This window comes from Mesocricetus auratus, unplaced genomic scaffold (assembly GCF_017639785.1).
Source record: "Mesocricetus auratus isolate SY011 unplaced genomic scaffold, BCM_Maur_2.0 Super-Scaffold_100015, whole genome shotgun sequence".
NCBI classification, from domain to species: Eukaryota; Metazoa; Chordata; class Mammalia; order Rodentia; family Cricetidae; genus Mesocricetus; species Mesocricetus auratus.
In genome coordinates, this window is record NW_024429198.1 from 20,639,946 (window position 1) to 20,664,636 (window position 24,691).

A 24,691-nucleotide genomic window follows, 5' to 3' on the forward strand; every position below is an offset into this window, starting at 1 on the left:
AATGCCCATTCCTGATAATAAGTTTGACAAATACCTTATATGCCATCCAAGAACCTTCATCCAGTGACTGATGGAAGCAGAGGCATACTCCCACAACAAAACACTTAACTGAACTCCGGGAACACAATGGCAGAAAGGGAGGAGTGATCAGCAAAGGGGTCAAGACTGCGCTGGTGAAACCCACAGAAGCTGCTGACCTGAACAAGGGGAACTCTTGGACCCCCCTACTGATGACTGGAGGCCAGCATGGGACTGATCCAGTCCCTGAACATGGTTGTCAGTAAGGAGGCTTGGCCAATATGTGGGGCCTTGGGCAGTAGGTCAGTATTTATCCCTGGCATACAAATGGATTTGGGTACCCCTCCCACAGTGAGGGATGCTCTCTCAGTCTGGACTCTTGGGGGAGGACCTAGGCCCTGCCCTGAACAAAAGGACAGACTCAGGATATCCCCATGAAGGGTCGTACCCTCCCTGGGGAATGGAGTTGTTGTTGGGTGGGAGGCTGGGGGTGCAGGTGGGGGGAGCAGGGAGGAGGAGTAGGAGAGGGAGCTGGGATTGACAGGTGAAGCAAGCTTGTTGCTAATTTAAATAAAAAGTAATACAACACTTTATAAAACTGGGGTACAGAATCTCAATGCAGGAATCTAAAATGGCTGAAAGACACTTATGAAATTGTTCAACATCCTTAGCCATCAGGGAAATGCTATTCAAAACAACTCTGAGATACCATCATACATCCATCAGAAAGGCTAAAATCAAAACCACCAATGACAGTTTATGCTGGAGAAGATGTAGAGAAAGGGGAACACTCTTTCACTGCTGGTGGGAATGCCAATTTGTACAGCTGCTTTGGAAATCATTATGGCAGCTTCTCTGTAAAATGGGAACCAGTCTACTTCAAGATCCAACAATTACACTCTTTGGCATATACCCAAAGGATGCACATTCATACAACAAGGACATGTATTCAACTATGTTCATAGCAGCATTATTTGTAATAACCAGAATGTTGAAGATGCCCCTCACCAGAAGAATGGATACAGTAAATGTTGTACATTTACACAATGCAGTACTACTCAGCAGAAAAACACAATGGAATCTTGAAATTTGCAGGCTAATGAATAGAACTAGAAGAAACCATCCTAAGTGAGGTAACCCAGTCACAGAAAGACAAACATGGTATATACTCACTCATATGTGGATATTAGATATACAACGAAGGTTTACCAGATTATAATCCACACCTCCAGAGAATCTAGGAAACAAGAAGGGCCATAAGAGAGACACACATAGTCCTCCAGTTAAGAGGAAAGGAACAAGAGCCTCTGAACAAATTGGAAGCATGGTGGGAGGGGAGATGGAGGAAGGAGAAAGACAAGGGGAGATGAGGAGTGGGGAGGAGAAAATGAGGGATCAGGAAGACTGAGTGGGGAGATGAATAGAGAACAGCAAGAAAAGAGACACATCAATAGAGGGATCCACTAGAGGTTTAAAGACACTAGAGAATTGTAAAGAGGTCTACAAGGATGACCCCAACTAGGAATCTAAGCAATAGTGGAGAAGCTACCTTAAATGCCCTTCCCCTGTAATGTGAATAATGGCTACCTTAAATGCCATCCTAGAGCCTTCATCCAGTAGCTTATGGAAGCAGAAGCTGAGTCCACAGCTAACCACTGAGTTGAACTCCTGGAATCTGGTTTCAGAGAGGGAGGAGTGATGAACAAAGGGGTCAAGACCATGTTGGGAAAATCCACAGAAACAGCTGACCCAGGCAAGTGGGAACTTATGGACCCCAGTCTGACAGCTAGGGAACCAACATAGGACCAAACCAGGCCCCTGAATGTGGGTTTCAGCTAGGAGCACTGGGCAGTCTATGGGACCTCTGTCAGTGGAACCAGGATGTATCCCTAGTGCATGAATGGACTTCAGGAGTCCATTCCCCATGGAGGGATACTGTCTTAGCCTAGATAAGCAGGTGAGGGCTTAGGCCCTGCCTCAAATGACATGACTGATTTTGATGATCTCTTATGGAAGGCCTCACCCTCCCTGGGAATGGATGGGGGATGGGATGGGGGAAGGTTAGTGGGGGGCATGGGAGGAGCCAGAAGGAACTGGGATTGATATGTAAGATAACATTGTTTCTCATTTAAATATAATGTATATATTTTTTAAATATAGATACCAACAAAGTAGAAAAAATTTGTTAAAGTTAGGCAGTAGTACTGAAACATGGAGCCTAGTCAGAGAATATAGGTCTCTGGGACATGATTTTGAAGAATACATCTTGTTCTCTTTTTTTCCTTCACATTCTGCTTCCTGTCTCCTAGGAGATGGGCAGCCTTACCTGTCACACCGCATTGCTGCCATGATTTTCTGTCTTGTTTCAGGCCAAAGCAATGTGTCCAGCCTAGCAGCCTGAAAATTCTGAAGCTTGAAGCCAAAAGAAATCTCTCCTTCCTTAAGTTAATTTTCTCAGGTATTTTGTTAGAGTGATAAGAATTCTGAAGCTTGAAGCCAAAAGAAATCTCTCCTTCCTTAAGTTAATTTTCTCAGGTATTTTGTTAGAGTGATAAGAAACTGACTAGTACAAAAAAAGGCAAATGGCTGTTTGGCCAAATATCAAGTTGATTAATCACTCACATCTCTATGCGTAGGTGAATGTGAATAAGTGTGGGTAGGTGTATGTGAGTAGGTGCGTGCACATCTGTGTGAGTAGTTGTATATGAGTAGGTGTGTGTACATCTGTGTGAGTAGGTTATGTGAATAGATGTATGTGAGTGGTGTGTGCACAACTGTGTGAATGGGTGTATGTGAGTAGGTGTATGCACATCTGTGTGAGTAGGCCTATGTAAGTAGGTGTATGTGAGTAGGTGTGTGCACATCTGTATGAGTAGGCCTATGTAAGTAGGTGTATGTGATTAGGTGTGTGTACATCTGTGTGAGTATGCATGTGGAGGCCACAGCTTGGCAGGGAATGTCTGCTCCTTTCTCTGCTTTGGCTCTTTGAGACAGCATCTCTCACTGAACCTGGAAATGACTGACCGGCACCTCCTAGAATCTGCCTGCCTTGCCCAACTCCATGTGCTAACGTTACTGATGGCCATTGCTACTCTTGGCTTTTATGTGGATTCTGAGACTCCAAACTCAGGTCATCACATTTGAACTTTACTGTGACCAAGGCAACGTATAACAGCAGAAGCACTGTCCCTACTGAATCTTCACTCCAGCCCTGTCTAGCCCTTTCCTATCTGAGTATTTGTCACAGCCCCATGGGCCCTCAAGATTTTACAGAGTTTCATCTAACATAATATCTGTTATCATAGAGATACACATAGAGAATCAAGTGGTTGATATAGACCATGAATGTTTAATCACAAATAAAATCAACACCTCATTTAGCTACTGTTGATAGAGCTGTCTCCCTGAATGACACAATAAATGTTAGAGATGACAGTCATGCTAATCAGGTTTAATTATTTTAATTAATTTTTAAAAGTTATTTTTATATTATTGTGCTAAAATACTGTGACCAAGAAAGTGCTTTTAATTTACCTACCCTTTCAGAGAGTTAGAACTTACATCATGGTCGGAAGCATGGCAGCAGACAGGTGTGGTGCTATAGCAATATGTGAAAGTTTATGTCTTGATCCATAACAACCATGAGGTAGAGAGACCGGAGGGAAGGAGGGAGAGAGATAGGGTTAGAGAGGACTGGGAATGGCTTCACTTTTGAAACAATAAGCCTGCACCCAGGGACACACATCCTTCATAAAGACCACACCTTCTAGTCCTTCCCAAACAGTTCCATCAACTTGGAGACCAGGCTCTCAAATATATGGGAGCCATTCTCTTTCAAACCACCACGACAATGTATGAATGTATTGAGGCACTATACTTTAGGGTCCCCCCCCCCGGCAGGTAGAGCGGGGAAGGGCCGCTCAGATCCTCCTCCCATTAGTTACCAGGGAGAAAAAATACACACTGAGTTGGGAGTCAGTCGAAGCAGGATCTCAATTTTTTCCAACAGGCAGGGACTTATATAGGGCTGAGGTAGGGGATGGGAAACATAGGATAGGGTAAGGTGACTTGAGGAGTAAGGGTTAATAGTATTCCACCAAGCAGGCACATAGCTAGGCAGGGGCCAACCTTGCATCAGCTCTGGCTGAGTCACCCCCAAGTGGAGGTTACAGGTTAGAGACAGGTCGCCAAACTCTAGCCAGGCTCAGGAGCTTACACTGGGCATTACATCCAAACCTTTTTTAGGCCCAACACTATACCATATCAGTCAACATAAAAGAATGGTTACGAGTCATTTACACATAAACTTTATAAATAGTTTCTGAGTTGACTCTAAAAGTGGGCCTCCCATATCAGGTCTCACTTTCTGATTCTATTCAAGAAAGGGATGGATTCTCTTCACACACGTGAACACTTTCAAAAGGATCTATTTTTAAGGGTTCCTGAATGCCAAATTTGAGGCATATTTTTGGTTTATGGAGCTCTTTCTACAGTCTGGCAGTCACTTAGCCTTTTCTTACCCAAATCACATAACAATGAAACCTAAAGAGCACTGGCTTGGATAGTGTGTGGGAATGCTGAGATCTCAAAATGGGGTATTTTGAGAGTCCTTCTGATAATATGCACCACCTTTCACCTACCTGTATGTGAATTAGGATACTGAATTACACACGTTCGTAATAAACACACTAGGATATTTAGAGCTATTTAAACCTTTTTTTCTTAGTTTAATATAAAGGAGAGCAAAAATTATTTGTTCAGTGAAAATGTCACATTTTGTGAGTCATTCATTCAGCAATGTTTGGTTAATTTGATTTTGTTGGGCATTTTTATATATCTGATATATTTACCCAGAGGACTTTTGGCACTAGCAGCATATTAAAGTTAGAAAAAAAATAACCATGTAGCCTAGAATTGGGAAGTCTCAATTGCATCCAGATGAGGGTCAAATCCACTTCAGATTTCTAAAGCAAACAAAATGAATTGTGTCAAAAATTAATCCTTTGGAGACCTCTGGAATGTATATTTATCCCTATCCTAATTACTGTGGCATTATGATGACCCTATTTTGCATTATTTCACATCCCCCATGCTGCTTTTTTGTCTTCCCTTTGGTTCATCATCCTTCCTCTCTCTGATTCACATCGTTTATTGTGATCCCAGAATCAAAATGTAAAATTGAGGCAGGTATATAGAGAGCATTTGAGTTTTAAAAATGTTTTCCAGGTTTTACTTCTTATTGGTTAAAGACAATAGTACCTCATCTAACTTCCTTGACTTGTGGAGCTCCGTGCCCTCCCTTACCCAGCATGCTTCAACAATCACTCTTAGAGTGACATGTTTGGATGTCTTACCTGTTTAAAGTTAAGCTGAAATTTTGAATGCCAGTTTGGATACACATGAAAAGGACATTATCAATGGAAATGGGGAAAGAGGCTTCCAAGGCCACTTGGATTTCTGTATAAGATTATGTGACCTGTGCATAATGGTTCCTGGTTGGTTTATGCCAGTGTGTCATAGATTTGAATGTCTCCCATCTAATGTGGCTGCATGGACAGTATGGAAAGCAGCAATGAAACCCTTGAACAATGCCCATAATGCATAGTATCCACATACTAACTGTGGCCTACCTTATTCCTTTGGTATGCCTAGCATTGTTACACCAAAATTTTTGACTCTTTTGCCTCTCAAGAACTCATTAACATCACCAACTTCCCTGTAACTCCTCTGTATTTATCCACAAACTTTATGGGAAAATGGGGATTTACACTAAAGTAAGAATCTGGGCGTTAACATTTATGATTACGAAAGCTGTAAGCAGAAAAACTGATATTGTGTAGTTATTATAGACTGAATACCGGTGCCCACTCACCCCAAAGATTTATAAGTTGAAATCATGTCCCTAATGCAATAACTAGGAAGTGAAGTCTTTGAATGGTATAGGGCAGCAGCTGAACCAGGAAAGCCAGAGTCTACCTAAGTTAAGAACAAATATAAGGCTGCTATCTCCACTGTAGTAATAAAGGCACTGATCTGGATTCTGGCTGAGAAATACACAGAAAGTGACTTTATTGTGTTGACTGGTCAGTGTCTTGAATATCAGATTCAATTACTTCTGCATCGAATATTCAACACAGACCTGATCCACTGTAATTATATGATACTGTATGAAGTGAGAGAATGAGCTGGTTTTTTTAGCCATCCCAGAAAAAAGGGTAAATTATGCACCAATTATTACCTACTTTGGGCATAGGCTTTATTTCTAAAACTGATTTTGTTCCTCACTCTGACTCTTCGCAGGGTTAAGCCCAGGGACGGATGATGTGCATACGAGAAGAATGTGAAACCACTCATGAGAATGAACCGAGAAGCAAGGTGACTGGAAGAAGCACAACTTTGGAGAATGAAAAGGCCTCCTTTGTCTTTCAGCCAACCAGGCAGGCCTTCCTGCTAGCACAGCAGTGTCAGCTCTTCTGTGCAGAGGGACGAGGTGCCCTCAATGCATATGCATGAGTTTGACTCCCTGACTCTTCCACAGCCACATTTTCCAGCATTTTCTTAATCTCTCATGAATTCAAGGTAGTTCTAAGAATATAAGAAGATTGCTCTATTTCTATGATAGAAGGGGCCTTTTTTATTTATCTTAAGCTCAAGTAAATACATTTATTTTAAAACATTAAAAAATTTAGCCTGTTTTATCTCAATTGATCATGTTTTTATTTGCAAAAAAAGCCCACATTTTTACCAGATGTATGAACTCAAGAAACTACTGTTTTAAAATAATCTTAAAGCAGAGTACAAAAATGTAGACACAATTCACTGAGTTGTCTTCCTGTGTCTTTAGGAAGCTCCAATGACTTTGATTTACAATATTATATGCTATTTTAATGTCTCAAAGTAGGCTGATAGGCTTATGGAAATGATACTCAGATTCTGCAATGTACCTTAGACAGCCTGTTAGGTATAAATATGTTAATGTTTATAACGCTAGGCACAAAACGGAGGTAAAATTTTTGTAGCCTGACTTTATGCACCCTTAAAAGAAACTTGAAAGCTGTCACTACACATACTAAAATGAAACAAGAAAAAGTCACAGGAATGACAAGTGATGTGCGGTGCTATATATTTCAGACATATAAACAGTAGTCAGCCAGGTGTGGTGAAGCATGCCTTTAATAATCTCAGCACTCAGGAGGCAAAGACAGGTGGATCTCTATGAGTTCAAGGCCAACCTGATCTACAAATAAAGTTCCAGGACTGCTAGGACTATACAGGGCAATCCTGTCTCAAACAAACAAGCAAACAAACAAACAAACAAACAAACAAACAAACCAACGATAACAGAAAAAAAAGATAAAGAAAGAAAACTAACCCAAATCTATAGTTAAACCAAATTTTTCTAATTTCACTCAAATGTTGAATATTCTACTTAGCATCACATACATAGACTTTATCCTTTCTATTGCTGTGAAGAGACATCATGACCAAAAACACTTAAGGTGGTTTACAGTTTTAGAGGTTTAGTCCATTACCATCATGGTGGGACATGGTACTGGCTACATCTTGAACAGAAGGCAATAGGAAGTGAACTGTCTCACTGGGCTGTTAAACTATAATTTCCAATGGAAATTTAACATGGAGCTTTTAAAACCAGGACCCATATATTTGTTAAGAGAAGGTTGTTCCTTGCTAGCCGCTTCGGTTTATCACCCGCCAGTCACCTGGGCTCTGCTGCACTGTAGTCCCCAAATAAACACACAGGAGGCTATATTCATTATGAAGCTGTTGGCCTTGTTTGTTTCTTACTGGCTAGCTCTGACTTAAGTAATTACCCCATAATTGTTAATCTAAGTATGTCTCTTACCGGAGAAGTTTCAGGGCTTCCTACCCCATGGCGTCACATCTCGAACTCTCTTGTGTTTTCATTCCCAGAATCCTCCTGGACTCCTAGTCCCACCTATCTAGATTCTTATTGGCCAGACAGTGCTTTATTGACAAATGCACAGGACTTCCCCAACATCTCCTCTTTTCTGTTTAAACAAAAAGAAAGGTCTTAACTTTAGCATAGTCAAATTATATATAACAGAACAGTTATCAAGTAAGAACACAGTTACAACATTTTGTCTATTAACATTTAGCAAGATTTAAAGAAAATATCATCCATCTCATTCTTGTGAGTACAAAGTCCTATATGTAGCTTATCTCTTATCATAACTAAGGAAAACTATAATTATAACTATCTGTCTTCAACTCTATCAAAGACCACAGAGGATAATATATAAACACTAGGATTGACAGAGACATTTTACTGCCTGGACAGTCACCCGAAGTTCCTCTGTAACGTTGGGGCATCCATCTTCAGCCCATAGGCCACAATGTGTCTGGAACACTTCTCAGCAAAGCAGGAAATTTCAAACTGTCCATCTGCATTGGCAGTCTGTCAGTCATTTTTCTGTGTCCTGCAGAATGTCCCGTAGACTCTTCCATGAAGCAGGAACCCTGTAAGACTGAGTCCAGCAGTCACTTTTCTGTGGGTCCTGCATGTCCAGATTATACAACAGTCAAGCAGTCTAGGTAAGAGCAGTTTCTTGCCCAAATGGCTAATCTTGCCATGTTGAAAGCAAACTCCATAACGAGTTTCTTCGATGCCCATCTCAGACGTAATTGGTGCTGCCAGGAGCAGACATTTCTCATTGTCAAGAAAAACCCTAAACCATTTTAAATGCCATTTTCTGAAGGTCTTTGAGAGGTTTGAAGACTGTCTATCTCTCTCAAATATATTTCTGTATACCTAGAAAACCTAACTTACCTACCTATAAATTCTAAGTAACTATCTATAGTCTGCATTCGATTATGCATTATGTTTTAAAAGATCAGTATAAGCACAATACTTAATCAAGAGGAGAAATATACACATCACAAAATTGACCTTGAATTTGTCTCAATAAATGAAAAACGATACCCATGCCATAATTCCCCTTTTTACCATTAAAAAATAGATTGGCTGTGATCATTAGCCAATTATAAACAATCCTATTTTAATGAAAAGAAAGATTTATAAACAAGATGGGAATTAGGACGTCACTCATTCCAAACTGCTTCGTGCTGGAAGGGGGCACTGTTCATACCATGGGGATCATGACAAAACTCAGAAACCTGTATAGGTCCTTATTTTCAGGGTCTGTAAAGCTCCATCATCTTAGCTGTTTCAGTTGTTGGAACACCTGGTCCACTGCTTCCGGGGGTCTTGGTTCGTCAAACCACAGAAGCCTGGAAGGAATCCTCAGCTTTTCATTTTCTGTGGAAAAATAAACTAAAACTCCTTTTCCGAGTAACATATCCTTATACTTAAATTTTGAAGTCAAGGCATTTTTAAAAGATAGACGTTGGATTCATTCAGCAGCATTTATAATCAAGTGTACTTTAGTAGCTGTTACTTCCTTAGCAAGCAAAAAACTGAAAAACACAATAGTATACAGTATCCAGACTCTCTGTGAATTTTCATCTTTATGTGGCTTATTTATTTATCTATTATTTATTATTACTCTATTTCTTTCACTTTTATTTATTTTTCTCTGAGACAGGGTTTCTCTTTGGAAATCTGAATGCCTCTGCCTCTGGAGCAATTCCTACCGGCGTGTGCCACCACAGCCGGCTTCTTTTTCTCTCAATCTTAGTATATTTTTAAACACACTGTAAACCTTTAGAGGTTTTGGTCATCCAAGTCTGACTTTACTGTAAATCTTTACGTTTTTCTGGCCATGTGTCTTATCTGTAAAACCGAGGCTGTTTTAAACTGCCGTTTTTTTTTCCATCAAGATGGCGGGCATAAGCGTGACTCCAGCTTACCGCCTCAGTCCATGCTGACCTCCAGCAAAAGCTGCCACTTCCAGCTGTACATACAACTTTTAAATCGTTAGAAAAGCCTCTTAAAAGAACCTTGTTGCCTTTTTTTTTCTTTTAATGCCGAGTCAGGAAGACTAACTTAAGCCAGCCGCGAGTCTCTGCTTGCTGCTGACAAAACAGAGCCCACCTGAGAAAATGCTGCTACCAAAAATCTGTGCTTCTCTCTGTTCTTCTGTTTCTAAAATTCCTTTAAAGCTTTTGTCATTCTATGTGGAAATTCAATCCCACTTCTGACAACCATTCTGTTAAGAGAAGCTTTTTCTTGTGAGAAGCTTTCCCGCCAGCCTGATTCCAGAGCCACATCAGTCCCAAATAAACACACAGGAGGCTATATTAATTATGAAGCTGTTGGCCTTGCTTGTTTCTTACTGGCTAGCTCTGACTTAAGTAATTACCCCATAATTGTTAATCTAATATGTCTCTTACCGGAGAAGTTTCCGGGCTTCCTACCCCATGGCGTGACATCTTGAATTCTCTTGTGTTTTCCTTCCCAGAATCCTCCTGGACTCCTACTCCCACCTATCTAGATTCTTATTGGCCAGACAGTGCTTTATTGACAAATGCACAGGACTTCCCCAACACATATATAGACAGGGCTCTTTGGAAAGTGCTTTAATGCCAGATATTTTCCCATTCAACGGAATTTAAAGGAAGTTTTTCTACAAAAATATGAATAGAGACAGATAGAAAACTCTCATCTTCAGAATAATAAGAAACTATAGAATTAAAGAAAAAAAAGTCACAGTTCCTGCATTTATGACTCATGGTAACAAGCAGAAGAAAGGTCAGAAATATTGCAAGAGCTAGAGGACCAGGAAGTCTAGTATAAAGCAGTCTCTCCTAGAAATGTCTGCATAAATAAAACTGGAACAATAGCAGTATCAATGGTCATGACTACATGGAAGCATGGAAACACTGAAGGGTCCACCCTTGAAAAATAACTATATACAAAAACTGACTGCAGCAAGCAGGAGAATTTATCTTCTCCAAGAGATGAGCCCCTGGTTGTTCATTGTAGAGTATTCAGACTTGAAATCATACACACACTGATAACCAAAAGGGACTCAGCAGTTTCTGTTTATATGCATACATAAAAATATTTGGAAACGTGCACATAACAAATACAAGCAAAGGAAAAAAGACTATCAGCTTGAGATGGGAGTATGGAATCGGTCTAAGCAAAGGTAGCTGAGAGAAATTGGGATTAGGAAAAGGGGGAGTGCTGTAATTCTATTTTGTTTTCTTTAATGAAAGAAGCCAGGTGTGGTGACACACACCTTTAATCCCAGCACTTGGGAAGCAGAGGCTGGAGGATCTCTGTGAGTTCAAGGCCAGGCTGGTCTGCATAATGAGTTGCCAGCATAGCCAGAATTACATAGAGAGACCCTGTCTCCAATTCCCACCCCACTAAAAAAAGAAAAATAATAAAAGAAGAAAAACAGTACACTATACTTATTTTAACTGATAATGCAGGACTATTGAAGGAGAAGGTGCTGAAAGTCATATCTAGGTGAAATTCAGGAGAGACTGGTGTTTGGTAGAGTCTATACCTCAAAAGCATCATGGGAGCGCCAGTTATTTTCTTTTTCTTTCTTCCTTCCTTTCTTTCATCCTTTTTTTACTGTGCAAAGCAGTTCTTTTTATTTTTAAATTTAAATTTAAAATAGAAACAATGTTGCTTCACATGTCAATTCCAGGTCCCTCTACCTTTCCCTCCCCTTCTCCAACCCCCTCCCACCAACCCCTTCAATACCACCACATTTCCCCGGGGAGGGTGAGTCCCTCCATGGGGTTGTCCATAGTCTGTCACTTCATCCAGGGCAGGGCCTAGACCCTCCCCAAGAGTCCAGGGTGAAAGTGCATCTATCATTGTTGGATGGGTGCCCAAAGTACATTTGTATACCAGGGATAAATACTGATTTACTACCCAAGGCCCAATAGATTACCTAGGACTCCTCACTGACACTCATGTTCAGGGGGTCTTGATCAGTCCAATGCTAGATTTCCAGCCATCAGTCTGGGATTCAAGAGCTAACCCTTGTCGGGTCAGCTGTTTCTGTGGGTTAAACCAGCCCAGTCTTAACCCCTTTGTTCATCAGTCCTCTCTCTCTATCACTAGATTCCTTGATTTCAGCTCAGTGTTTAGCTGTGCGAGTCTGCCTCTGCTTCCATCAGGCAGTGAATGAAGGTTCTGTCTCCCAGACTCTCTGGTCATAGGATTGTAGCCTGGCAGTCCCCAGATCTACGTCTAAAATCCATATATGAGAAAGTACATGGCATGCTTGTCTTTTTGTGACTGGGTTATCTCACTCATGATGGTTCTCAATCATTTGCCTGCAAATTTCAGGATTCCATTGTTTTTTTCTGCTGAATAGTACTCCATTGTGTAAATGTACATTTTCTCTATCCACTCTTCGGTTGAGGGGCATCTATGTTGCTTACAGCTTCTGGCTATTACAAATAATGCTGCTATGAACATAGTGGAACAGATGTCCTTGTTGTATGAATGTGCATCTTTTGGATATATGCCTAAGAGTGGGATTGCTGGATCTTGTGGTAGGCTTATTCACATTTTTCTGAAGAATCTCCATACTGATTTTCAAAGTGGCTGTACGAGTTGGCACTCCTACCAGCAGTGAAGGAGTGTTTCCCTTTCACCACAACCTCTCCAGGATAAATTTTCATTGGTATTTTGATTTTAGCCATTCTGAGAGGAATAAGATGGTATCTCAGAGTTGTTTTGATTTGCATTTCCCAGATGGCTAAGGATGTTGAGCACTTTCTCAAGTGCCTCTCAGCCATTTTAGACTCCTATATTGAGAATTCTCTATTTAGTTCTGTAGCCCACATTTTAATTGGATCCTTTGGTGTTTTGGAGACTTGCTTCTTGAGTTCTGTGTAAATTTTGGAGACCAGCCCTCTGCCAGATGTGGGATTAGTGAATATCTTTTCCCATTCTGTGGGCTGCCTGTTTGTCTTGCTGACTGTGTTCTTTGCCTTACAGAAGCTTCTCAGAAATTAGGAGGTCCCATTTATTAATTGTCAATCTCAGTGTCTGAGCTACTGGTCTTCTGTTCAGGAAGTAGTCTCCTGTACCAATTCATTCAAGGGTACCACCTACTTTCTCTTCTAAGAGGTTCAGTGTGGCTGGATTTATGTTGAGGTCTTTGATCCACTTGGACTTAAGTTTTGTGCATGGTGATACACATGGATCTATCTGCATTCTTCTACATGCCAGCATCCAGTTATGCCAGCACCATTTGTTAAAGATGCTTTCTTTTTTCCATTGTATATTTTTAGCTTCTTTGTCGAAGATCAGATGTTCATACATGTATGGGTTACTATCAAGGTGATCAATTCAATTCCATTAGTCTATTTTTGTGCCAATATCAAACTGTTTTCAGGACTGCAGCTCTATAATAGAGCTTGAAGTCAGCTATGGAGATGCCTGTCTCCAGATGTTGCTGTGTTGAGTAAGGTTGTTTTGGCTATCTTGGGTCTTTTGTTTTTCCATACAAAATTGATTATTGTTCTTTCAATTCTGTGAAGAATTGTGCTGGTATTTTAATGGGGATTGTATTGAATCTGTAGACTGCTTTTGGAAAGATTGCCATTTTTACTATATTGATACTAACTATCCAAGAGCATGGGGGATCTTTTCCATTTTCTGGTGTCTTCTTTAATTTCTTTCTTTAAAGATTCAAAGTTCTTGCGATACACTTGTTTGGTTAGTATTACCCCAAGGTATTTTACGTTGTTTGTGGCAATTGTAAAGGGTGATGTTTCTCTGATTTCTTTCTCAGCCATTTTATCATCTGTCTATAGTAGGGCTACTGATTTTCTTGAGTTGATCTTGTAGCCTGCCACTTTACTGAAGGTGTCAATCAGCTGTAAGAGTTCCCTGTTAGAGTTCTTTGGGTCACTTATGTAAACTATAACATCATCTGCAAATAGTGAAAGTTTGACCTCTTCCTTTCCAATTTGTATCCCCTTGATCTCCTTTTTTTGTAGTATGGCTCTAGCTAGAACTTTAAGTACAATATAGAAAAGGTATGGAGAGAGTGGACAGCCTTGTCTTCTTCCTAATTTTCGTGGAATCCCATTGAATTTCTGTCCATTTAGTTTGATGTTGGCTGTTGGTTTACTGTATATAGCTTGTATTATGTTTAGGGATGTTCCTGTTATCCCAGATCTCTCCAAGACCTTTATCATGAAGGGGTGTTGGATTTTGTCGAAGATTTTTTCTGCATCTAGTGAAATGATCATGTGATATTTGTTTTTCAGCTTGTTCATATGGTGGATTACATTGACAGATTTTCCTGTGTTGAACCATCCCCGAATCCCTGGGATGAAACCCACCTGATCATGGTGAATGATTGTTTTGATGTGTTCTTGGATCTGATCTGCCAGTATTTCATTGAGTGTTTTTTGCATCAATGTTCATGTGGGATATTGATCTGAAGTTCTCTTTCTTAGGTGTGCCTTTGGGTGGCTTGGGGAATCAAGGTTACTGAAAGAATTTGGCAAAGACCCTTCTGCTTCTATTGCATGGAATACATTGAGAAGAATTGGAATAAGCTGCTCTTTGAATTTCAGGTAAAATTCTGCACTGAGGCCATCTGGACCTGGGCTTTTTTTTGGTTGGGAATTTTTGATGACTGCTTCTATTTCCATAGGGTTTATAGGTCTATTTAAATTGCTTATCTGTTATTGATTTAATTTTGGCAAATGATAGCTATACAGAAAATTGTTCTTTTCCTTTAAATTTTTGAATTTTGTGGAGTACAGGTTTTCAAAGTATGACCTGATGATTCTCAGAATTTTCTCAGAGTCCATTGTTATGTCCCCCTTTTCATTTATGATTTTATTAATTTGCATGTTCATGCTCTGCTGTTTGGTAAGTTTTGATAAAGGTTTGTCTATCTTGTTGATTTTCTCAAAGAACCAACTCTTGGTTGCATTAATTCTTTATATTGTTTTCCTAGCTTCTACTTTATTGATTTCAGCCCTCAGTTTGATTATTTCCTGGCGTCTACCCCTCCTGGGGGAGTTTGCTTCTTTGTGTTCTAGAGCTTTCAGCTGTCCTGTTAATTCTCTAGTGTAAGTATTCTCCAGTTACTTCATGTGGACACTTAATGGTATGAACTTCCCTCGTAGCACTGCTTTCAAAGTGTTCCATAGGTTTGGGTATATTGTGTCTTCATTCTCATTGAAGTCTTAGAAGTCTTTAATTTCTTTTTTATTTCTTCTTTGACCCAGGAATGGTGCAATTGTGCATTATTCAATTTCCATGAGTTTGTAGGGTTTCTGCAATTTGTGTTGTTGTTGAATTCTAATTTTAATGCATGATAAGATGCATGGAGTTATTCCAATTTTTATTTGTACCTGCTGAGGTTTTATATGTTACCATGTATGTGGTCAATTTTTGAAAAGGTTTCATGTGGTGGTGAGAAGAAGGTATATTCTTTTTTATGTGGATGGTATGTTCTATAGATGTCTGTTAATCCCAATTGGGTCCTAACTTCTATTAGACCCTTTGCTTCTTTGTTAAGTTTCTGTCTTGTATTCCTGTCTAGTGGTCAGAGTGGGGTGTTGAAGTCTTCCACTATAAGTGTGTGGGGCTTTATATGTGATTTGAGTTTTGTAATGTTTCTTTTACAAACGTGGATGCCTTTGTATTTGGGGCATAGATGTTCAGAATTGAAACTTCACCTTGTTGGAATTTGCCTGTGATGAGTATGTAATGAGCCCCTTCATCTCTTTTGATTGATTTTATTTTAAAGTCTAATTTGTTAGATATTAGTATTACTACCCCTGCTTGTTTCTTGGGTCCATTTGATTGAAAAAATTTTTCCCAACCTTTAATTCTCAGGTAATGTCTGTCTTTGAGGGTGAGGTGTGTTTCTTGTATGCAGCAGAAGGATGGGTTCTGTCTTCGAATCCATTCTGTTAGCCTGTGTCTTTTTATGGGTGAGTTAAGGCCATTAATACTGAGGGATATTAATGACCATTTATTGCTCATTCTTTGATTTGGAATGGTTGTTATTGGTGGAATTATGTGTGGAATTCCACCCCTTTGTTATTTTGGCTGTTGGCAAAGTGGGATTATCTAATGCCTATGTTTTTCTGGTTGTAGTTAACTTCCTTCCTTGGGTTGGAGTTTTCCTTCCAGAACTGTCTGTAAGGCTGGGTTAATGGATATGTATTGCTTCAATCTAGTTTTGTCATGGAATATCTTGTTTTATCCCTCTAGAGTGATTGAGAGCTTTGCTGGGTATAGTAGTCTGGGCTGGCATCCATGGTCTTTTAGTGTTGGTAGAATATCTATCCAGGACCTTCTGACTTTCAGAGTTTCCATGGAGAAGTCAGGTGTAATTCTGATAGGTTTGTCTTTATATGTTGCTTGGCCTTTTTCCTTAGCTGCTCTTAATATTCTTTCTTTATTCTATATATTTGGAGTCTTGATTATTATGTGGTGAGGGGACTTTTTTGTGAACCACTCTATTTGGTGTTTTGTCAACTTCTTGTACCTTCATTGGCAGGTCTTTCTTTAGGTTGGGAAAGTTTTCATCTATGATTTTGTTGAATATGTTTTCTGCCCCTTTGAGGTGGTTTTATTAACCTTCTTCTATACCTATTATTCTTCAGTTTGGTCTTTTCATGGTGTCCCATAATTCCTGGATATTTTGTGTTAGGGATTTGTTGGACTTAAGATTTTCTTTGGTTGATGAATCAATTTCTCCTAGTGTATCTTCAACACCTGAGATTCTCTCTTCCATCTCTTGTACTATGTTGGTTATGCTTGTATCTGTAGTACCTGACTGTTTGCCCAGCTTTTCTATTTCCAACCTTCCTTCAGATTGTGTTTTTTTTATTGTCTCTATTTCACTTTTCATCCCTTGCACTGTTTGAATTGTTTCTTGCTATTTTTGCTTTGTCTTTTCATCCATTTGTTGCATTTTTTTAATTTTTTGGTTTGTTTTTTCTTCCATTTCTTTGAGCAATTTTCTTATATTCTCTTTTAGGGCCTCTATCATTTTCATGAGGTTGTTTTTAAGGTCATTGTCTTCTGCTTCATTTGCATTGGAATGTTGGAGTCTTGCTGGTGTGGTATCTCTAGAATCTGGACGTGTCATATTTGTTTTTCTGTTGCTGAGTGTGTTTTTGTATTGTCTCTTTTCCATTTCTTCTTCTTGTGGGTGCAGAAAGAGCCCCTTACTGGTTTGGTGGTTAGGCGAACAGAGTTCCCTTTTGGTGGGTGCAAGCAAGTCCAATACTCTGGTAGTTCTCCTCTTCCTTGTCCTTGTCCTGGTCCCGTGGATGGAGAAGAATCCCAGGAATCTGGGGTGCTTAGCCTCCCACCTGGTCCCCTGGTCCCTTTGGTGGAAGAGAAGACCTGGGATCAGGGGTAATTGACTCCCGCTGGGATGGGAGGCTCTGTGGCAGTCCCCAGGCAATCACCAAGCACTGAAAGCCCACATATTTTCTTAACACAAAGTTTTTGGAAACTGCACAGGGAGGGAATGTGAAAGTAAAGGAAGATATGAACTTTTCAAGTAAATCAAAGACAACCCTGTCTGTCTAGACCATACTGTGATAGTTACTCTGCTTCCTGAAGAAATGTTTATAGAAAGACCACACTCACACACACACACACACACACACACACACACACACACACACATTTGTGAGACAATGGATTATTATTCATATTGTAGTTTCCAGTTCATTGTTCTGTTGTTTATGAAGTTCTGTGTCGAAAACCTATGCCTTGCTTTGACAGAAATAGGTATTTGCAACATTACAAGTGTCACCAAGACTTTGGAACATCAAGAGAGTCAGTCAGTGGCATCAATGACATCTGAAATGACATCTGAACAGAGGTGACCTCTCGATCTGTGATGTGTTCTTGAAGCATTGTTGGCTTACTGTCTCCTGTTGTGTGTCAGGCAACAGGAGGCAGAGCTCAGCTCTGCACCTGGTGCTGACCTGTGATTCACACTGAGAAACATCCTCAAAATCTCTGCTGTCGTTTCCTTTTAAATCTGGGGTCATAATCTACAGCATCACTAGCCAATACGATTCTGACAATAATGGAAGGCTTCGTGTTCTCTGCGGAATAATCAAGTAATTATATACATCAATTCAGTACTTAAAACACTGGAAAACCCAATGTTTATGTAACTTTGATTTATATTTCAATGTACACCATCACCAATAGGGTTACCTTATTGGAGAGTACAGATACAGGCTGCTATGCAAGCGCTAAAATCCTGTATTGCCATTTCTCCAGGAAGTAAGGAAAGTCTGCCACTTGTATAAATAATTGTGACATTTCCTGATTTCACTGAAGGTAAGTGCTTATTATCATACTTTATCTGCCTCTGATAACAATTTGGCTTGCTACCACTTGAAACTAAAGTTGGCAATCAGTAGTCTGGAGGCTAAATCTAGCCTGATGGTAGTTTTTGCAGAAAAATAGAAAAAAAAATGGAAAACAGTAACAGTAGGCTTAGAGCAGAGCATGCCCACTGGTTTAGAAAATCATCCACAGCAGCTCTCCAAGCTACGATGGCATGGCTAGATCATTTTGGCAGAGATGACCTGGGAAAGTGGAAAATATTCTTTCTAGATTTTACAAAATAAACCTGCCCATTCCTGAAGTAGGATAAGTGTAAAGGGAAGCCTTTTCCTTGAGAGAAGCCTTCCCGCAAGCCTGGTTCCAGAGCTACATCAGTCCCAAATAAACACACAGTAGGCTATATTAATTATGAAGCTGTTGGCCTTGCTTGTTTCTTACTGGCTAGCTCTGACTTAAGTATTTATCCCATAATTGCTAGTCTAAGTATTTCTCTTACCGGAGAGGTTTCCAGGCTTCCTACTCCATGGCGTTACATCTTGACTCTCTGTGTTTCTCCTACCCAGAGTCCTCCAGGACTCCTAGTCCCACCTATTTTGCTTTCCTATAGGCCAACAGTGCTTTATTGACAAATACACAGAACTTCCCCCATCAGATAAGGTTAAAAACAAAGCCCAAATATTGTCTTTGTGTTTTCAAACCTAGTTTATCAGATCACACTTTCACATCAACATATTAATGCTTTTCAACTTTTTCATTTGACATCAACAAAATGTTATTGGTAGTGAAGTTCAACCTTCGCCTAGCCTCGATACAAATTTTGACAGACCGGTGTTCATTCTTTGATAGCCTGTGTCTGAATAATGACCAGACCCTGTGTTTGCCTGCTGGTGATTTCACAACACTTCCTGAGACCCTGGCAATTCTTCTACATGATATTTCCCTCTTTTTTAAAAAGAATATAAAACTTAATTATAGACTGTGGCCCCATTCACTGATTGCCAAAACTTGTGCGATGGATTTATTCACATAGCAAAATATACAAACTATTATTCATTCAATGTGGAAATATTAGTCCTATTTCTCATTTTAAGCCAGATCTAAATTTGTATGAGATGCCTATTATGTCCTTGGCTTCTTTGGCTTATCCATCCAGAAATCATGATGTATCTCAAGCAAGAGGTGTGAATAGTTATCCGTATATTAATAGACAAGCTAATAACTAGTCTAGTATTTTGGTTGTTATTTTTGCACTGCATACATGTGCAGTAGATTTAGGTACATATGTTCATGTTCTCATGAATGTTGGGGTGTGTGTGTGCACGCGCGCGCACACATGGAAGCCAAATGATGTCACTGGGTTTCTTCCTTGCCTGTTTTCTCCTTTGTGTGTTGGACAGGGTCTCTCAATTAAACCCAGAATTTGGTAATTCAACTAATATGGCTAGCTAGCTTGCTGGTGTGTCTGTGTATGAGGGGGTAATCCCTGTATCTCCCTTTGAAGTGCTAATATTATAAATGGGCCATGTCTCCTGCCCTACATTTACTTGAGTGATGAATATTCAAATGCTCATCTTCATGCTTGGATGGCCAAAGCTTTAGGCATTGAGATACCTCCACAGTCCCTTAAGGCCTAGTTTTAGTGAGAAGGAAAAGATCGTCCTAACTCTTCAGTTTCACATTTCTGACCAGTTATTCAAAGAGTATTGAAAACCCAATAACCAAGCCTCTGTGAGGGCAAAAAAAAAAATGAACCAATATGGTATGTAGTTGGGCTTGTTTGTACCTAGCAAGCATGGCCTGGTCCTAATAGACACATTTCCCATCAAAGGAAAGGAATGAAAACACCAAACATCATGAATTAAGTAACTGCCCACATAAAGAATCTGCTAATTCAGTGATGCTAAGTGCATCACCTTCACACTGATTACTGTAATTCTTGTACACTTACTTAAAATCAGTTTCTCATGTGAAGTATAAAATAACTTCACACAAAGTGATAAACTCTTCTATTGCTTGCTTTTTCACAGACTTCATGTCTTAATGAATGTTTGATTTTTTTCAGCATAAAATGTTTTGATGAGGAAGAATCATATATATGCACACATACATGTACACACACACACTGAACCCTGCATTAAAACACAAAAATATTATTAAGGGACTTAGTGTTATTTTATATATATGCATATATAGTTTGAATTACATATCCAGTTATGCTATGACAACTCTTAGGTACCAATTTGGCAACTGACTTACTGAACAAAATAGTCTGGAGTGAAGTTAATGTCACAGTGCCAGCACAAAATCGTGTGCTTCTGCAACATCTACACAGATATTTGTATATAGCCCTGAGTCTAGACTATGCTGATCATTCATTTTTCTTTCATTTTTTGCTTGATTTGTAATACATCAATATAATAGTTTTCTTGTGCTTTTTTTCTTTCATTATTTAAACTTTGTTTGCTGGTAATGTTAATGTCTTAAACACTTCCTTCTCCCTGGTTGTTCCTAAGTGTTGGGAAGGCAGTAGTGGAAGAAGATATAGAGGTTATGAGTCAATTGACCATCTTTTGAAATACAACAAATGTATCCCATGGCAATATTTGGGAATCAGAAGAAGCAGGTCTGCAGCAGATGCTTCCAAATCCCGCAGAGTGGCTTTTACTGAATTGTTTCTCAGCATTATTCCAGTTCTGCACACTATGAATCAAGATGGATAGCATTTATGGTTCTGTTTATCATGGTATATAGAATGTTTTACTAAGACTTTCATTCTTCTTGATACGACCCTTCCACCATTTTTCTTTCTAATCACCTTAAAGAGAAATTGCCTTAAGCTAGCATGTAATAGCAGGCCAACACTGCTTATATTACATGCTGAGAAGTTGGGGCTAGTACAAAGGATGGGTAAGGGAGATTAACTTTGTCCCAGTTTCTACCCTTTCCATTTCTCCTGTTTCTCTGATTTCCTCCTTACACGTTTTGTCAAGTGTAACTTTGTGTGCTGTCCTGAATAATATCTGTGATGAGGTAGAGAAGATGAAAAGAAATGGGTTGCATTCTACTGCTGCCGCCAAGGGATGGGAGACAGAGGGAGGGAGGGAGGGAGGGAGAGAGAGACAGAGAGAGAGAGAGAGACAGAGAGAGAGAGAGACAGAGAGAGTGTGTGTAACAGAGACACAGAGAGAGACAGAGACTAAGAGACAGATAAAGAGGAGGAGAGAAGGGGGAAGAGCAGAGAAGAACGGGGAGAGCAGAGGAGAACAGGGGGAGAGAAGAGAAGAGAAAGAGGAGAGGAGAAGAAAAGAAAAGAGAGGAGGGGAGGGAGGGGAGGGAAAGGGAGAAAAAGGGAGAGGAAGGGAGACCAAGGCGGAAATTTGACATTCTTTCTCCTGTTCCAGCGTGTGCTGGTTAGTCATGATTGCCAACTTGACTGACTCTATGAGGGATTTTCTTGCTCAGTTCGTTGAACTGGGAAGAGGCACCCTGAAAGTTAGCTGCACTTTCTAGTGGCAGCCAGACAAAAAAGAAATGAGAGCAAGAAATACTTTTCTTTTCACCCATTTGCTTTAACTTTGTGATGGTCTGCTCATCCACACTGTTGAGAACCTGCGATCCACAAGGCGCTGAATGTAGTATGCAGCGGGGAGAAGTGTTATCTTCAAATATCATAGATAACTGTATGAGATTAGGGACTCCTTTGAAAACATTCCTCCTGATAATATTTATTTTCAGAAAATGTGAAGAACTTTCCAAATTGAACATTAGAAAACGCAGTTAAGTCAATAAAGATGGAGGCAATTTGAAGAGTCATTTCAGTAAAGAGGGTGTGTTTGTCAGATAAACATGTTAGTGATGATGTGCAACATAACTAGTTAGACGAACATAATTAGTTACTTATGAAATACAAATCAAGACCACGCTGTGATGCCACAGCAAACTCACTAACTGCTAACACCAAGACTCATCCCACTAATATTAGCAGTATTTAGGACCTGGAATTTTCAAACAAGCTGGCATAAATGTAAACTTTTGCAAGTCCTTTGAGAAACAATTCTGTAGTTCCTTTAGAAATGATAATGTATGTCTTGTTTGAATGAAATATTCTACTTACTAGAATTTAAGGGAATGAAAGGCTTATCAATTGACAAAGTCTTGGCTGTAAATGACTTACAGGAATCCAAATCTGGAAACAACTCAAATGTCCATTAGAGGCTGAATATACACAAATATGCTACATCTCAGCCATAGGATATTACTCAATAATAAAAATTAATTATAATTTTTATCCTCTCTCAGCTGAATCTCAAAGTAAGTGAGAAAAGTCAGAGAGACAATAGAGGATAGAGTGTACAGTCAGACTTAAATAGAATTCTAGGACCTGCAAACCAACCTGTAGTAACAGAAAAAAAAAAAGAACAGTGGTCACCTGAAGGTGAGGTTGGTTGTGTCAAACCCTGCCAACTACGAGGCTATAGGAGTTACAAAAATAAAGTATAAGGATTGTGAATATGCTAATTATTGTGACTGTGTTTCAAAATGTATCAAATTTCACACACAGTTCAAGAACATTCGGGAAAAATATAACATTCAGTTTATTTTCTAAATTGTATCTCAATAAAAACTTCTTATGTAAAGAAATGCCCCAGAAGGAAAGAGCTATAAAAAAGAGCACAGACACATGCAAATACAAACAAGTACAGCGCATCTGTATCAAGACACAGAAAAGTTTAACTATTCGTCAAAATATGTAAAATAAAAAGAAGTCTTAGACATATTAGAGGTTAAAAAAAGAACAATTTTTTTTGCTGTTGGAGACTTTCCTTTATCCTGAAATAGTATGTTTTGTGTGTCTTTATAAATAGAAAGAAAAGTTATGAGCAAAATCATTAAACTAAAAGTTAGAAAACAGATTAAGGTGAGAACAATTAGCTAAGGATTTGCACACCTGTAATTCTATCACTTAGGAGGTGAGCCAGGAGGATCAGGAGTTCAAAGTCATCCTTAGCTACACAGTAAATTTGAAGCCCATGTTGGCTCTATGAGTCCTTATCTCAAAATAAGAAAGAAAAATGAGGATGATGTCAAATTGACAAAGATAAAATGTTTCCAGGTTCTGGCGATTACAAATAACTCTGCTATGAACACAGTTGTACAGATGTCCTTGTTGTATGAATGCTCATACTTTGGGTATACGCCTAAGAGTGGATTTGCTGGATCTTGAGGTAGACTGATTCCCATTTTCCTGAGAAACTGCCATACTGATTTCAAAAGTGACTGTACGAGTTTGCATTCCCAGCAGCAGTGGAGGAGTGTTCCCCTTTCTCCACATCCTCTCCAGCATAAACTGTCCTTGGTATTTTTTACTTTAGCCGTTTTAACAGGTATGAGATGGTATCTTGGAGTTGTTTTGATTTGCATTTCCCTGATGGCTAAGGATGTTGAGCAATTTCTTAAGTGTCTTTCAGCCATTTGAGATTCCTCTATTGAGAATTCTCTATTTATTTCTGTATTCCACTTTTCAATTGAATTATTGTTGATTTCTTTGTATATTTTGGAAATCATCCCTCTGTCAGATGTGGGGTTAGTGAAGATCTTTTCCCATTCCACAGTCTTGCTGACTGTGTCCTTTGCCTTACAGAAACTTCTCAGTTTCAGGAGGTCCCATTTATTAATTGTAGATCTCAGTGTCTATGCTACTGGCTTTATGTTCAGGAAGTGGTCTCCTGTACCAATTTGTTCAAGGGTACCACCTACCTTCTCTCCTAAGAAGTTCAGTGTGGATGTATTTATGTTGAGGTCTTTGATCCATTTGGACTTATATTTTATGCATGGCAAAAGATATGGATCTATCTATCTACAATCTTCTACATGTCAGCATCCAGTTATGCCAGCACCATTTGTTGAAGATGCTTTCTTTTTTCCATTTTATAATTTTAGTTTCTTTGCCAAAAATCAGGTGTTTGTAGGTGTATGGGAGGCATGGGAGGATGGGAGGTAGAGGGAGCTGGGATTGATGTAAAATAAAATAGTTTCTAATCTAAATATAAATAAATAAATAAGAAAGATAAAATGTGTTTCATAAGGAAGGGCTGGCTGGCTCCATGCACAAAGGCACTTGCCACACAAACCTAATCACCCTAAGTTTATTATTCAGAAACCATATAAAGGTGAAAGGAAGTTAGGAAATGACTCCAAAAAGTTGTTCCCGAAGAAGCCATGACACCCATGTGCCCACAAACATCATACACACACACACACACACACACACACACACACACACACACACACACACACACATACAAATCAGAAAAGTCACCACATCATGAGAAACTAGACAGGCAAAACAAAGTATAACAAAGCATAAGAAATGAAATAAGACCAGAGCTCAGCTTAAGCAAGTCA